The 16901-nt window shown below is 33.6% G+C and overlaps 1 protein-coding gene across 3 annotated transcripts in view; it reads right to left on the bottom strand.

The window, feature by feature from the left end:
- LOC148603182 (uncharacterized) overlaps nt 1-15220 on the bottom strand; it is a 72875-nt gene extending 57655 nt beyond the window's left edge. For 2 of the 3 annotated variants that reach the window (XM_088552085.1, XM_088552088.1), the window contains exons 1-2: nt 15175-15220; nt 12434-12469 (exon numbers count right to left, since the gene is read on the bottom strand). The gene's annotated coding sequence lies outside the window, so the exon portion shown is untranslated. The remainder of the gene's footprint in view (nt 1-12433; nt 12470-15174) is intronic. The other variant, XM_088552092.1, reaches the window with a different exon arrangement.
- Between the last annotated feature and the right edge of the window lie 1681 nt (nt 15221-16901).

Genomic DNA, 16901 nt, shown 5'->3' with positions numbered 1-16901 from the left:
GGTTTTTTTTTTCACTGCGATATGGTTGTTTTTTTTTTTCATTGTGGTATGGTTGTTTTTTTTTTTTCACTGCGATATGGTTGTTCTTTTTTTCACTGTGATACGGTTTTTTTTTCACTGTGATATGTTTTTGTTTTGTTTCATTGTGGTATGGTTGTTTTTATTCACTGTGGTATGGTTGGTTTTTTTTCACTGTGGTATGGTTGTTTTCATTCACTGTGGTATGGTTGTTTTTTTTCACTGTGGTATGGTTGTTTTTTCTTCACTGCGATATGGTTGTTCTTTTTTTCACTGTGATATAGTTGTCTTTTTTTCACTATGGTACGGTTTTTTTTCACTGTGATATGTTTTTTTTTTGTTTCACTGTGGTATTGTTGTTTTTATTCACTGTGGTATGGTTGTTTTTTTTTCACTGTGGTATGGTTGGTTTTTTTTTTTTTTTTGGATTTTTTTTCACTGTGGTGTGGTTGTTGTTTTTCACTGTGGTACGGTTGTTTTTTTTTCACTGTGGTATGCTTTTTTCTTTTCACTGTGGTATGGTTGATTTTTTTTCACTGTGGTATGTTTTTTTTTCACTGTGGTATGGTTGGTTTTTTCCCTGTGTTATGTTTTTTTTCACTGTGGTATGGTTGTTTTTTTTTTCACTGTGATATCGTTGTTTTTTTTTCGCTGTGATATCGTTGTTTTTTTCGCTGTGGTATGGTTGTTTTTTTCACTGTGGTATGGTTGTTGTTTTTTGACACTGTGGTATGGTTGTATTTTTCACTGTGGTATGGTTAGTTTTTATTCACTGTGGTATGGTTGTTTTTTTTTCACTGTGGTATGGTTAGTTTTATTCACTGTGGTATGGTTGTTTTTTATTCACTGTGATATCGTTGTTTTTTTTTCGCTGTGATATCGTTGTTTTTTCGCTGTGGTATGGTTGTTTTTTTCACTGTGGTATGGTTGTTGTTTTTTGACACTGTGGTATGGTTGTATTTTTCACTGTGGTATGGTTAGTTTTTATTCACTGTGGTATGGTTGTTTTTTTTTCACTGTGGTATGGTTGTTTTTTTTTCACTGTGGTATGGTTAGTTTTATTCACTGTGGTATGGTTGTTTTTTTTTAACTGTGGTATGTTTTTTTTTCACTGTGGTATGGTTGGTTTTTTTCACTGTGGTATGTTTTTTTTCACTGTGGTATGGTTGGTTTTTTTTTTTCACTGTGATATCGTTGTTTTTTTTTTTCGCTGTGATATCGTTGTTTTTTTTTCGCTGTGGTATGGTTGTTTTTTTCACTGTGGTATGGTTGTTGTTTTTTTTTCACTGTGGTATGGTTGTATTTTTCACTGAGGTATGGTTAGTTTTTATTCACTGTGGTATGGTTAGTTTTTTTCACTGTTGTATGGTTGTTTTTTTTTTTATTGTGGTACGGTTGTATTTTTCACTGTTGTATGGTTGGTTTTTTTCACTGTGGTATGGTTGTATTTTTCATTGTGGTATGGTTGGTTTTTTTTCCACTGTGGTATGGTTGTTTTTTTTTCACTGTGGTATGGTTTGTTTTTTTTTCACTGTGGTATGGTTGTATTTTTCACTGTAGTATGGTCTTTTTTTTTCACTGTGGTATGGTTGTATTTTTCACTGTGGTATGGTTGTTTTTTGGTTTTTTTTGTTTTTGCTTTTTTTTTCGCTGTGGTTTGATTGGTTTCTTTTTGACATTTTTCACGTGTATATATTAAGTTTGCACAATGACATGTAGTTGAATCGGTAGGAACTGAATTATCAGTTGACAAGCGGGTACTTCAAGATACAAAGCAAAGAATAGGAGAACATTTTTCTAGTAGAAACAAGTGCATCCATGTCCTTTATTCAAGTTTTTGTAAATAAAATGACGTACAAATAAAAGACAATATTGTCTACATGTATGTTGAAAAATAAATATATACAAAAATCGAAAAATACATAATCATATTTTAGAATACTACAAATATATTTTCTTTTCTAGTAAGTAGGGATCATTACTTATGAAGAAGAGAATATACAGAGTTTGAATTCGATTTTGATATTAAATGCAAGCGTCTTTTCTCTATATTGGTATATAATAGTTAGAAAGAGAACAGTAGACTATGCTAGACAGTTTAATATAGAAAACCTAAGACGATAAGTGATACTAAAGTAGCAAGCAAACAAAGTGAAACAAAGATTAACGAGGAATGCTAACAATTCTGATTTTCAGCACTCAAATTGTAGCTTAAGTAAAGAACGCACATTAGAATACACGAGTTCACACTTCCATTTTTGTTCCGAATGATCCAAGATTTGTTTTTATGTCAGAGAAACTGTAATTTTACTACGGGACGTCAGTAATCTTTCAGTTGAAGGAGACTTCAGTATAGAAATAACAGTAAAGAGTAATCAAGGGAACTAAGATTCTAGAGGAATCACAAGAATGTAATCCAGGGATAAATACCAGACACTGAAAACAGACATACACAACAAAGAACATAAAATAATCAAAATAATATATACAAAGTAACAAAAGTAAATGAGCAACTCGGACTCCACTAAAAACTGGGAACAAGACTCAGGTGACCCGGTAGGGTAAGCGTCCTCTGCTTTTCAAGAAACACCCGCCGATTTCCTCATAAAAGATCAAGTCCAGGGTATTGCCTGTGTAAATAATGACCCCCTCCCCTCCCCCCAAAAAAATAATAAAACAAAATAAAAAAAAATAAAAAAAATAAAAAAGAAAGAAAATCTAAATGCTGTTTCCCAACAATGAATTGTAAAAGGGTGTTTTTAGTGATTGTCAGTGATCTTTCAACAGTAATAATCTATGCACGCATGTTTTTAAGCATTTTAAGCATTACTTTGGGCGTGCCTGAAAAACTGTCTTAAACATATTGATAAAACTCAAAAATATTTTAACACATATTCTTTAACTTATACTATTTTACAACTTAATATAATGATGAGTACTTTTGATTGATTTAAATAATAAAAAAATTCTTTTCGAAACTAACAAATTTCCTGTCTAATTTTTTAACCGATGCTTGAGTTGCATTCAACGTGAGATTTATTGGTTATTGAATAAGTCAATGACATTACATTGTTATTAAAGTTAAATATAACTTTAGGCTATGCCTATAATGAACGGAGATCATTCTTTGTTTTCGTTGCACCGCCATGTTGATATGAGCGAATTCTCATTCGGTGAGGAGAATGTGCAAGATTCTCTTCAGGAAAAGCTTAATGCATTTTTACAGAGCCAATAATCTTCCAATTATAATTAAATAAATAAATAAATAAAATATAAAATTGTATCCATCGGCGTATTAAAAGACAAAACAGCGCCTCTGCACTTGCGCAATCGTTTATTTAATTTCGTCAGGATATTTTTACCATTCATATATAGTTTAGCCTTTTGATAAGAAACAAACATTTTTCGAGAAATGTGCGAATTGTACATATTACATAAAAATCATGTAATATGATTTTTTTCTATTGTGTCCTCTCCAGAGCACCTTTTGGGAAACTTATAAATCATTTAGAATTTCGCTCAAAGTGTGCAGTATAAAACATCTAAAGCTGAGTATGTTTTGTCAAACCCTTGGACGCTGAGTCCCTTTTCAACCAGACCATAAATAAAATGTAAACCGATGGTTCAAGTATTGTAAGTTCATTGTATTCAATGTAAGAGAAAAACGGATGTAACTGCAATTCGACATGACATATAGGTTTCGAAAGCCATAAGCGGATAAAAAATAAAGGATTTAAGGTAAAAAAAAGTTTGGTTAATTTCTTTTAAAAACGTGAAATGACTGGACCCCATATCCTCCGTTTTTTTTAATTTCTGGATCCGCCACTGAAACCAGTAGACATACATAATCGTCTTCATGGCCGATGGAGACATACATGGTTTGTGAAAAGGAATTTACAAATATGAATAGTTTTTGTCTGTTTTTTCTTCTTTCTTTCGAAAGTTAGAATTTGAATTTCTTGCAAATAGTGTTATTTATCAAATATTGAGAAGATAAAATAATATCAGTTAATTGACACTACATCTATCGAGCTCGTAAATGATGCGTACCAATTTTTATTGCTATTTCATGAAAGCATTTGTTTATCATAAGGAGACTGGACATAGTGAATATGTCAAAGAGACAACAACCCCACCGTGATGAAAAATGTCAGATCAAGGCCACCCTTGAACGAGGAAGAAACCTTTACACTACAGGGCAGGCTGCAGCTGACCCCAAAAAACATCATACACAGGCAAAGCGAAATAGTTGCTTCGATCTATTACACTCCAGCTACATACATAAAGTAAACTGAAAGTGAAAAACGAAACAAGACATACAGAGGCCAAAAAATCCTGACTTGCGACAGGCGCAAAATATGCGGCGGGGTTAAACTACGTTGGCGTAACCACAACCCTCCCCTTTTTAGCTCACCTAGCCGAAGGCAGGTGAGCTATTGCCATCACTTGGCGTCCGTCGTAGTCCATCGTCGTCGTCGTCATTCACAATTTTTCAACACTCTTCTCCTCTGGAGCTATTTGACCAATTGGAACCAAACTTGGTATTAATGTTCCATGGGGTATCCTGCATTGAACTGATGTGGGGATTTTTGATCCGTCGAAAAACATGGCCGCTGTTACTAAAAATATAACATAGGATCAAATTTTTATTTTAATCTATTAAGCCATGTTGGAGTTATTGCCCCTTTTCAACGTTTTTCGCTCTTTTTTATGTTATTCCTTAAAAAATCTTCTCTTCTGCCACTACTTGACCAATTTGAACCAAACTTGGTATGAATATTCCTTGGGGTATCCTGCATAGAACTGATGTGGGATTTTTGATCCGTCGAAAAACAAGGCCACTGTTACTAAAAATAGAACATAGGGGACAGACAGAAGTTTTTCGCATATATCTCCAAAACCGTTAGGTTTAGCCAAATTCTTTCAATTGCTGAAATGATCCTTCTCTTTAGGACTACAAAAGTCCTCAGGCATAAAATTTGTCAGACGCCTTCTTATAAGAGTTATTGTCCTTGACAGGTATTTACTGAAATGATCCTTATGATAAGTCCTCTCAAAGTTTTCTTGAGTCAAAATTGTTGGACAACTTCTTGTTTAATTTATTGCCCTTGAAAGGCAAAATTCAACCAGGTGAGCGATTCGGGCTCCTGGGAGCCTTTTGTTTAAAAAAAAAAACGGCCACTGTAGAAAAAAATATTACACAATAAAGCATACCTAAAAATAGGGTTACAACATAATTACCGAACGCTAATCCGATTCATGATTAAGTCAAGCCCAAAATAAATCTGGCAAAATAGATATTACACCACTGAAGCAATGGTACAGGCATTTCAATTTTTAAATTTAAATTTTAAAAAGGTTTAAATTTAGGTTATACATCCTGCTAAACCTCCCTCTTCCGTTGCAGTGTGAATATACCAATGATGAAAATAGCATTAGCATGCTATTGCGTCCTAATCGGTAAATCAGCGATCACATCAGCACAAAGAACAATTTACAAAAAGCAATCGTTACTCAATGTTTTAGAAGAAACTGAGTATTTTTCAACCAAGGACTGATATCTTAACAAGACTGGCAAGAGACCTTTCGATTCGAGACGCATTTGCTCATACCCCTGATTTAGGAGTCTGTTACGCAGATATTTATGGCGTTCAAGGAAATTATATTAGTTAGTATTTGCTCTAACGTAGCGAATCAATTGTGAAATGTAAAAGCACCATATGCAGCAGACGAAGGTATATTGCTGCACGATTAAGGAAAGTTTATGAAATTATCTCTTTTATCACAAATCTTAGTGTTGAGGTGACCACTGTTGTCAAATTCGAGATTTAGCTCAAAAGAAGATTAACAAGCTGTTTCGGTAGTCTCCCGAGACAAAAAAAGAAGACAGTCAAATGGTTGAAAAAATAAATATTATTTTAGTCAAGAGCACTTGTAGTAAAAGTGTTTCAATCTAGTATAGTGAAATTTATTTAATCCCAAACTGAGTTTGACTTTTTCACATCGATCTACTAAATAGTGGTGCTTATTATCAACTTAAAAAATAAAAAAAAAAATTGTTAGGCCTGAAGTAGGCCTAAATGGTTATTCCTTTACAATACATAGTACAAAGTACTTTCATAAAATTTAAGAATCCGTATGAGTATGACAAAAAGGAACACGCATAACATTTTTAAAAAATTAAGTCATAGCAAAGCTACTTAAAAAGTGCAATAGTTATATTACAGAGGAATGATATGACTATATAATGTAGGTTGTATTTTAGGATTAACTAGGTATCATCTTCCATTTATTTTGCTCGATATCCTCAGGCAAAACTGTAAGTTATGTAATGTTGTTCATTCAGAAGTTTATACTCTTTTCTGTTGATTGATTTTAACTTTCATACCTTAAAACAGTTGAATCATGTATAAGCACCATGAATTAACTGGTGTAAATCTATACTCAACATTATCCGGTAATGTTTATGATGCGAAAGTAAAAACATACACCATGACCTTTTTGTGGCTGTTAAATAGTTCAGAACATGCTTACCCTTACGAAGCACCTGATGTCATTCCTAATTTACTTTTTTGTGGGAACTCTTGCTTCCTAATTATTCGGTACGCTACATTTTATATGTAGATCATCATTGTTTCATGTCTTCACCTTCAGGACATGTACTTGGATTTTCACGCATCTGAATTGTCCAATTGTTCAGGCTTCGGTATTTTTGTCGATATTCAACTGTCATTTTAAACTTTCGCCACCGTCAAACCATGTCAAATATTTTGTCTCAATGCGATTTTCCCAGTATTGATGTAGGAATTAAAGAAAAATGTTTGCGGACATTAAGGTGACAATCAGAATAACCCACATTATCTTTATAAATATCCTTTAAACGGCATACTGTTAAACATGGTGTTTCATTTATATTATGGATAGCGTCTCGATATTCATCTACACTTCCTTTCCGTTCATCATGATCATGTAATATTTTAGATTATGCCGTTTTAAATCCAACCTTTTTTCTATGATATCACAAATTTTTATTGTTCGTCATCTAGTAATGAGATACATTAGACGGACGCGCCCACATCTGAAGGTAAACTTAAAAACCCGGAAGATACTGAATATGTTGATAATGGTCCTTCACAGATATGAAGAGGTAGTTTCTGCTTTGTATACAGCATAACAAGCAATTCATACAGATGACTATATTGTAATTTGATCATTATTTCTTCATGGTACTTTGAAACCATTTTGACACTTAAGATTCCTGTAGATACATTTTAGGTCATGAGAAAAAAAAATGAAATTTGAAACCTTTAAGTCGAGACGCCTAATACAATAATCTACATACAAAGAAAAATATAGCAAGCAAGCTACGGTTTTCTGATAAATTGTTAAAATAAGATAACAGAAACAATTACTCCTGCTTTTAGCACACACAAACTTCCGGTGGAAATCACGAAAGAGTAATCAAGGGAACCACGATTCTAAGCGAAAATCAATTGAACGCAATCCAGGGACAAAGAACAGACAGGGAAAGCAGACACACAAACACACACACAAAAAGAAACTGCTCATCCTGCTTGGGGACATGTGTTCATCCCGAGTTTTATTGTTTTTTTATTATAGAGAAGCAACTAAGTCATAGGCATGTCGGAAAGTTACAAGAAACAGCATAGACATTAGATTAAAAACCAGGCAAAACGTATGTAATGATTAAACAACAGAAAATGGCATAAAGATGCTTTGTTCGACCCTTGAATAGTCTAAACCAGACTAGGATACTTGCATCGTTTACCAACTTAAGTAATTTTAACTTTGTGCCTAATTAGATATCCATACATGATCCATGGATGAGACTCATATTTTCCGGTAAGTGGCAATAATTAATTCTCATCTCCGAGATGATCGCAAAATGGTAGCAAAAAAGATAACACGAAGACGGAAAGGAAGAAAAATAGTCTCAGTGCAACATATTAAAAAATCGTTATTAAATTTAAGCTAAAATTCTCAAACATAAAATAAACTTTTGAACAGCAGGTCAGGGACTTCAGATTGCTCCAATTTAAGGTCGATGATATAAATACCCCAGTATTCATTTTGAGCGACAGAAGCCAGCAATCTAATTAATTCGGCTTTAAACAAATACATGGACTATAACGTGTTGCATAAGACCCTCAAATTTGCACGTATAAGAAATAAATATAATACTTTGATTACTCAAGGGTTAAGAAAAAAAAAACAAACGATGCCTTCTTAATCTTCGCCATATTTTTACGCATCTATAATAGTTTTTTTTTCATGTAAACAGGTCTGTGTTTTTTAGAAAACCATATATTCATCCTCAACTTAATCCAACCGAATCAGGAACAAAAATTCCAGAAAAATTAAGGTTTCATGTAAAAATAGAATGGCAAACTACGACTAGTTATGTGGTCTGATATTGTTTCTGCATCAACATAGAAGTGATTTCTGCGTGTTTTTGACATACATGAATCCCATCCAGTCTGATATTCATCAAGGCAACTTCATATCATTTATACGAATCCCCTAGTGCTGGATGCCATGTATTATTATTATAATAACGAGACACTGTCGGGTACACCAGTTACGATATTTTGGTTTTGGGTACTTCTTGTATGCAAACTACGTACTTTAGAATCTTGAACTTCCTAATTATTTGGTTGTAAGGCTGCTAATGAGAACTCGATGTTACTTCTTGAAACACGTGCACAACATACCGAAATTTGTAATATTTACATGATAGGTATTTTTGTTATTGCCTATCGAATGAGGAAAACTTTCGAAACATTTCTTAGTAAGATGTGATAAAGCAAATTTAAGTTTTGTCTTACTTAGATATACTAGTAACCTATTTGTGTTTCAAGAAGGCGAGGGGTGTATATTTTAATAGAATAGTATATTAACAATCCAGCAGTTTACTTATGTCCAAGATTACTACATTTGAATGGAGAGTGCCATTTGCCTAATGTTATATTCTTTAGAACTATTTTTTTTATATACAATACCAAACAGCTTACAAAGATTAAAGCTTACTTTTGTTGTTTTTTATCTTTTGGGATAACAACGAATTTCCAGTGACAGTTGAAAAATATTACCGACGCGCAATTTCAAAAGACAAGAAGTATAAATTAGTATTTTACTATGCAGCGAACGTAAAACAAGATTCCAAACTTTGACAATGACAACATGGTTATACTTATATTCATACGTTAGAATATTTTAGTTCAGGTAAACAATTTTACCGACTGTGAAATAGCCATTACCCTATTAACAGCTTTGTGCACTGAGAGGTTACAACAAAACTACTTCACTGATATACAAACTCAATGCAATAGTTAAAGGAATAGTGAAAAGATAGGCAGACTCTAGGCAATAGTCAAAAGGAATAGTTAAAAGATAGGCAAACTAAGCAATAGCCAAACAAATAATAACTGATAGGCAAACTTTAGGCAATAGTCAAGGAATAATAACTGATAGGCAAACTCTAGGCGATAGTCAAAAGAAATAATAACTGATAGGCAAACGCAAGGCAATAGTCAAAAGAAGGAAATTTATATAACAAATGGCACTTTCAAGGCAAAAATCGGAAATTTGGAAAGAATCCCAATGATACAGGTACATGAATTTCAAATGGAAATGATGGGCCAAACCATGTTTTATAGCGTATTAAACTAATTATCATAACCATGAGAAAATATGCAAATGAGCAAAACACTTGAATTAGACATGAACTGAGACAGATAACATGGAACAATTAAAAGAAAATGTTTATTTTTATCCGTAATAGTTCATGTGAGTCAATGGCAAAACATTTGGCGAAGCACGTTGGTCAGAAACATGTACTTAGTAATAGCAGGATAAGGTCGAGTGGTGACTTTAATAAGTAGAAGTAGACATATGTAGGTTAAGTATTATAAGTAAAGTTAAGTGTCCAACAAAAGTGTTTGCCGGAATCAGTCATGGACGATCTAGGCTACTGATAAATCATAACACACGTACACACAATCCGCGAGTGAACAAAAATGTTACCCATTCAGGTGATAAATACCTCTTTAAAATTCAGTTGGTCAAATTATCTACTGAACTAAATTCGAAATGTTATAGTAAATCGTAAAGATTGAAACAATACGTGAGATGCATCAATATCATAAGATAATTATGTTTCAGAAGTTGTATACAAACATGGATAACTGCGTACTTACGCACTAAGAATAATAGATGTAACAATGCATATGCACCAATCCTTCCAAGGTACTCAAGCATTAGCTCAATGAATATAGAATCTAATGGTGAAAAAATATTGACAACTTGATTGGCTAAAACCTGACCAATGAAAATCCAGAATTATCGTGGCTAGAGGAGCTGATTATGACTTTGTTAAGGATTCAGAGAAGGAAAAGATTGGTATAATTCTGAAAATAGCAACTCTAACCGTTACTATCGATTTGTTTCCTCTTTAAAAGATTTCAAACCAACAATAAGAGTGTGTACTTGAAAATATAAGATAACTAGGGCAGATGGTTTTAAGGTCATACAGTGAAACCTGTCTTAAGTGACCTTCCAAAGGAGAGCAATATATCGGTCACACAAGAAAGGTGATCTTTACATACAGGTTAATTTTACATACTACATAGAAATCTTTTTACATTATAGTTTCTTAAGACAGGATAATGCTGCATTCGGGTGGTCTTAAAAACCGGTTTTACCGTCTCTTGATGCAGATTTATATTGCATCATTAATACTTTATATAATTATGCTATTTACTAAATAAAAAAAAAATTAAGACAGTAAACATGCGCATACCATTCTTTTATCAGACAGAGAACTTGTCTGTGCATTGAATGATGATGGTCGGTACCAACCTGTGCGTTGCATTGCTGATCTATGAGGAATAAAAAAGTAACAAATAAGTACTCTCATACGAACTCGAGTTAATGGGGAATATTTCTCAACAGGTATTTTTGTTTCCATTTAGAAACAGTAAATATTTGTCAAAAATGAATTTAACCTTGCAATAAGGTTATGCAAGAAAGAACCCCAGCCAGGTAAACCTATCAGTTATATTTAATGGGGTTTAAAAATGTCATGCTGAAATGTCTTGTACGCACTGCAAAAAAGTAAAGCTTCCTAAATACAGCCTATAGCATATCTTGATCGCCACTGAAATGGTGAAGCGTCCTAACCACTCCCTATATTGTCAACCTGCTGTAATTGCGACGAAGCGTCCTAACTACAATCTGTCTTGTCCGCCCAGCAAAAATAGCTATACATTGCTTTAGCCTGTCTTGTTCAACGCAGAAATTGTGAAGCATCCTTTTAACTCCCTATCTTTTCCGCCCTGCAGAAATGGCGAAGCGTCCTTACTACGGCCTGTCTTGTCCGCCCTACAAAAATAATTAAGCTACCTCAAGACAGCCTATATACTCCCTGTCTTGTCCGCCATGCAGAAATGGTGAGGCGTCTAAACTATTGTCTGTCTTGTCCGCCCGGCAAAAATGGCGAAGCATCCTAACTGCTGCCTGTCTTGTTCGCCCTGCAGAAATAGCGAAGCGTCCTTACTACGGCCTGTCTTGTCCGCCCTACAAAAATACTTAAGCTTCCTTAAGACAGCCTATATATAGCCCGTCTTATTCGCCGCTGAAATGCTGAAGCGTTCTAAGTACGGTCTGTCTTGTCCGTCCTGCATAAATGGTGAAGCGTCTTAACTACTGCCTGTTTTGTCCGCCATGCAGAAATGGTGAAATTTTGAAACTACGACCTGTCTTGTCCGCCTGGCAAAAATGGTAAAGCTTCATTACTACAGTCTGTCTTGTCTGCTCTGCAGACATGATGAAGTTTCTTAATTATACTGCTTGTCTTATCCGCCCTGCTGAAATGGTTAAGCTTTTTAACTAAGGCCTGTCTTGTTTGCCGCTGAAATAGTGAAGCGTTCTAACAACGGTCTGTCTTGTCTGTCCTGCAAAAATGGTGAAGCGTCCTAACTACTGCCTATCATGTTTGCCCTGCAGAAATATTAAAGCTTTCTGACTACGGCCTGTTTAGTCCGCCCTGCAGACTTTATGCTACTACTTCCGTTTTGCCTTCATTAAAATGCAATTTAAAAAAAAAAACATCACAGTTAATTAAAAATCCGACTCTTCAATTTATGGCTGGATTGTTCCTCTTCAAATTATGCTATGGAATATTTTTTTGCGGAATGCAAAAGACCGCAAAGCTCAGATTCAGCAGAAGTAGAATATACAACGCTTTGTAAGTGGTATTCATGACAATATATAGGTTATATTTGTCCTTTTTTAGTTGCGCAGTATAACATAGCTTCACAAAACTGTTTAATGCAAAGCACAATTTTCAAACATGTCTTTTTTTTCTTTTTTTAAGAAAAGAAAAGTATTTACCTACCTTGTGTCTCTGAACCTAATTCGACTTCAAATAACTCTGAAATATAAAAATTCATAAAAAGTTTGTTTGCACTAAATAAATTTGAATCATATTTGTTGTCAGGCGACACATTGATTTAAAAAATAATAATGAGAAGTGACGGGGTGTGTGGTAAAATGACCCCAATGTCGATATCTGCACGGCGGGAGAAGTTTTGCATGAAATCTAATACTTTCAAAGGGTAAATATGTTCCTTTCTTCCACTATAATTATCTAATAAAAACCAACTGTAGCAATAGAGAGTTCATTTATTTAATATCGTTACAGTGAAGAGTCTTGATATGTTGAACAATATTATGTCAATTCACTTTGAGACTTCTTCTGAGACAAGGCATTATTTGAAATTTTAAAGGCTATTTCTATCCCTTCTTTCTTTACGGTTGTGGAAAAATTAAAATAAACATTTATGGTAAGCAACCTAACAACAAAATTTCATACGGATTCACTCACTTATGCTGAAGTTATTTGTCTTCGGGCAGATTAACAAAGATATCGCTCAAGCTCAAAGAAGCGGTCGACGTTTGTTTCCCTAGCTCCGAACACCGTGTGACGTTCGAAATTCACTCTAGACGCTGAAGACAGTCCTATCAGAAAATGCTAGTATCTTGCAATGTCGAGAAAAAGGGAATGATTTTTACATTACAAATGTACATTATCCGATTGTCAAAAAACGTTTGATTTTGGATAATTTATAAAAATTTCGAAAGGCCTGTATGCAGCTGCTAGTAAGAGATGAAATGAACGACAGCCTTTGCATGAACTTGACTATATAGAGTGAGTTTCGAACGCCAGACGTTGGTTGAAGCTTTTATATGAAATATGTCTGCATCTCGGTCAGGGTGATTAGAAGTTAATTGCGTTTCGTTACTTTTCCGAAAACATAAAATGATCTCTGTGAAAATCGATTATTTATTAAAATTGAAATTAAAAAATTAAAATAGTAGATATGATTAGAATTACTATATTCTTTTGTAACTTCAATTTATTTAGCAAATATGAATATATAGCAAACATGAAAATAATTAACACATGCGTGAGTGTTTCATTGAAGCATTCGAGTGTTTGGTATTAAAAATTGAAAAGCGTTATTATATCTGGATGAACTTAAATGGTTCATAAAGTGTAACCTTCACGCAAGGGTAGTTTAAAGGATACAATGTGGTCCCGCCTTTTCGTGTTTTAGAAAAACAGTTATCATGACACTGTAATTTCATATCTATGGAAGCCTGTAAAGAGTTGCACAGTCGTCATAACAACTTAAATATCGAAGTCAGTAACGTTAAAAATAAAACAACACATTGATAAATACTTGCTTCCGTACATGGGGATCAATGAACGCGCATTGATAAGAAGTTAGTAAATTTCAAATTCCTGGGATGCGTGCTCAAGTCCATATCTTCAATCTATTCAAAACTAACATTTGGGTTCTTATGCACCCGGATTAAAAATTAATACAAACGATTTCAACCAAGTTCCGTATAATTGTGCATTTAATATTAAAAGTAACGTGTTGAAGCCATTACTTCTGTCTGATAGTGTCAATAAATGAATGAACAATCACTGTCTGGCTAAAGCCAGCCCATATTATCCCCTGAGATTCCCGCATTGGATAGTGGCGTTGTCTTTAGTTAGACTGGAATAACCATGGCGCATTGTATTTGCGCAAAATTTCATGTAAAATTCCAATTACGCGACAAGAAAATATTCCAATAAGAAATTAAAATCTTCTGAAGTTTTGTATGATCTTGTTCCAATAATGAAAAAAGTACAAATTTTTACATTTTCTTTAATTAAGAACATAAAACACACGTAAGTACGGATACTAAAATGAAATACATGGACGCGCTTGTTACCTGCTGAAACCTTCACGTGCACGTGAAATCTTAACACTTTTAAATTTAAGAAAAAAAAACAAAACATGCTTTCAATCTTTTTTTAGCTTAGAATAAACTCGTCGTTCCGTTACCGGCTGCGTCTTGCATTTACTCTTTTTGTAAAAAAAAAATAATCCAGTGGTGGATGAAATGCTGGTTCAAAGTTTTTTCTTTTTCCTGTTTTTTTTTTTATATGCAACTGGCGCATACGAAGTTATGGCGCAAAAGCAATAAATCATGAATGGAAACAGAATTTAATGTAGTTAAGGTTCAAACTTAAATTGTACATGATATCCTGAAAAGGTATCTTTCACATGTGCCTATGCAACTGGCGTATATGAATTTTTGGCGCAAAGCACTAGTCGATGAATGGAACACACTATAAAACATAGATACGGTTCAAACTTAAATCGTACATGATGTTCTGCAAAGATATCAACTGCAGATAGCACCTATACTAGGTTACAAGCCAAAAAGAAATATTGTGTCTGTATTTTTTAATGCCTTTAAAAATCGCATCAACATCAGAACATTCATTTTCCCTGACAATAACAAAGATGAATATTGAAACAATACTATAGCTTTAGCTAAATTAAGTACTATACTGAAAAACAAGTATAACACATGTTAAAAAAAAAGAAAACCAATAAGGTCATACCTAACATTACTGATATAAAATATTTCTTTTTCATGACAACGTGAACAATTAATTCAATTACGAGGAAGATCAAACAAAAGAAAAGTTCATTCATCATCTTACGTCAGAAATAAACAAAAACCACATGCACAGCTGTGCACCACGTTTTAAACAAAATGAATGAAACTTACTGCATTGATAGTCAGATATCCGATAACAAACCTTTTACTGTACTGTTCAAGGGGATTCCCCCTTGTTTAATATCCAATGCAATAAGCCTAGGTTCACTTCCGCGTTTCGCTGTTCGATCGATATAAAAATCCATATCTTTAACAGTGTACGTTTGATTACAGTTATTCAAATCCTTACATGTATGCAGAAGTATTGAAAAAAAAAGTAATATAGATTTGATACAAGGAAATATTTTTTTTCTTACTTAGTTCAAATTTATCTTGAGTTTTAAGTTGGAGTTATATGCTTTAAAATGCTAACCAAAATAAGTATTGAAATTACTGTAAACTGATGAAAAAAAAAAAAAAAAAAAGAAAAGGCACACTTGGCTGTTAAATAAATTTCTTTTATACAGATTGCTGTACAAATTTTCCATGTCAGAAGCTATTAATTTATGCGGAGTCGACAGATATCTATTCAGCACGTGAGGACACGGAAAAGCACATGGGGTATTGAAGCCAAAGTCCTCAGCCCTCGAAAATTTTAGCCTTGATGTTGATACCATGTACAAGTGATCTCATGTTATTAATTATGTTCTGTAAAAAACTATGCAATACCAGCCAATGAAGGTTTAGGTTAATAGACCCATTCGTGTTACTTGCGGAGTAGTCAGTGAGCATGCGTAACATATAATACCTTCGTGGTATTACAAACGAACTTTATACGAGGTCGTTCTGGAAAAATACAAATGGTTCAGTTATATTGAAATTGCCTACATTTGCAAGCATATGACGAGGTGTAACAACAACATTAGTTGTTCAGTAAAAATAAATACGACAGTTTAAGTAAGCACTCCATCTAAGAATCATGCAAAATGTGATTCATGGTTTGAAAGCCTACATATTCTTATTTTTGATTTTTGGTTTAAAATGCTTAAGCAAACAGACAGTATCATGTGGCTTTTCATATAACCCTTGTTCATAAGAGATAGAATGTAGTGTAGAATTCAAAATTAAGGGGGATAACTCTGTAAATGACACTAAAATACGATAAAAAATGTTGGATTTCCAATGTGAATTATCTCGTAAGAGCAGACAGCTTGGAAAGAATAGTTTTACATTTCATCATATAGACATATAAAGCAACTTACTGACAAAAACAAAAATGTAGCTTTTTTTTGTTGTATCACATTTCACAGAATTTGCATGGTTCTTACTAAGACTGCTACTCAAATAAATTGCACGCAAGCCGACGCGTTCGACAAGTTTTCTTATGTAGGAGATATTTTAAAATTAATTCAGGGTATAAAGGCATTTGGCCAAATGTATTTCACTGTCTCCATCATTGTTATAGAGATCACATGGTCTTGATTTCATGAGTTATACCCTTAATCGTAAAAATTTGTCTTGAAATTTTTGTCTAAGCGATTTAAAAAAAAGCATACTAATAATCCATGTCCATATCATACTAGATTTTTTCGGACGTGGGCAAGAATCCTACGGGGAAATTTTAGAAATAATTAAATCAACAGTTTGCATGAGCAGTTTTAGCACGTTTTTGTATCTAACTTCTGCACTCAAGCATCCGTTGTGGATAAATGATTAAAATATATCATAGCCTTTTATAAGGGGTGACCTTCTAATATTTCCCACTTTTCAAAAAATCACTATTCCTCCCGTTCCCAGGTACAAATTACAATAGATTTTTTTTATAGCTAAGAATTGTTGTTATAGCATTTAGAAAGTTT

The sequence above is a fragment of the Perna viridis genome, chromosome 11 (assembly GCF_037379345.1).
Source record: "Perna viridis isolate PV_CMFRI_1.1 ecotype Kerala chromosome 11, ASM3737934v1, whole genome shotgun sequence".
Lineage (NCBI taxonomy): Eukaryota > Metazoa > Mollusca > Bivalvia > Mytilida > Mytilidae > Perna > Perna viridis.
This window is presented reverse-complemented; position numbering and strand designations above follow the sequence as displayed.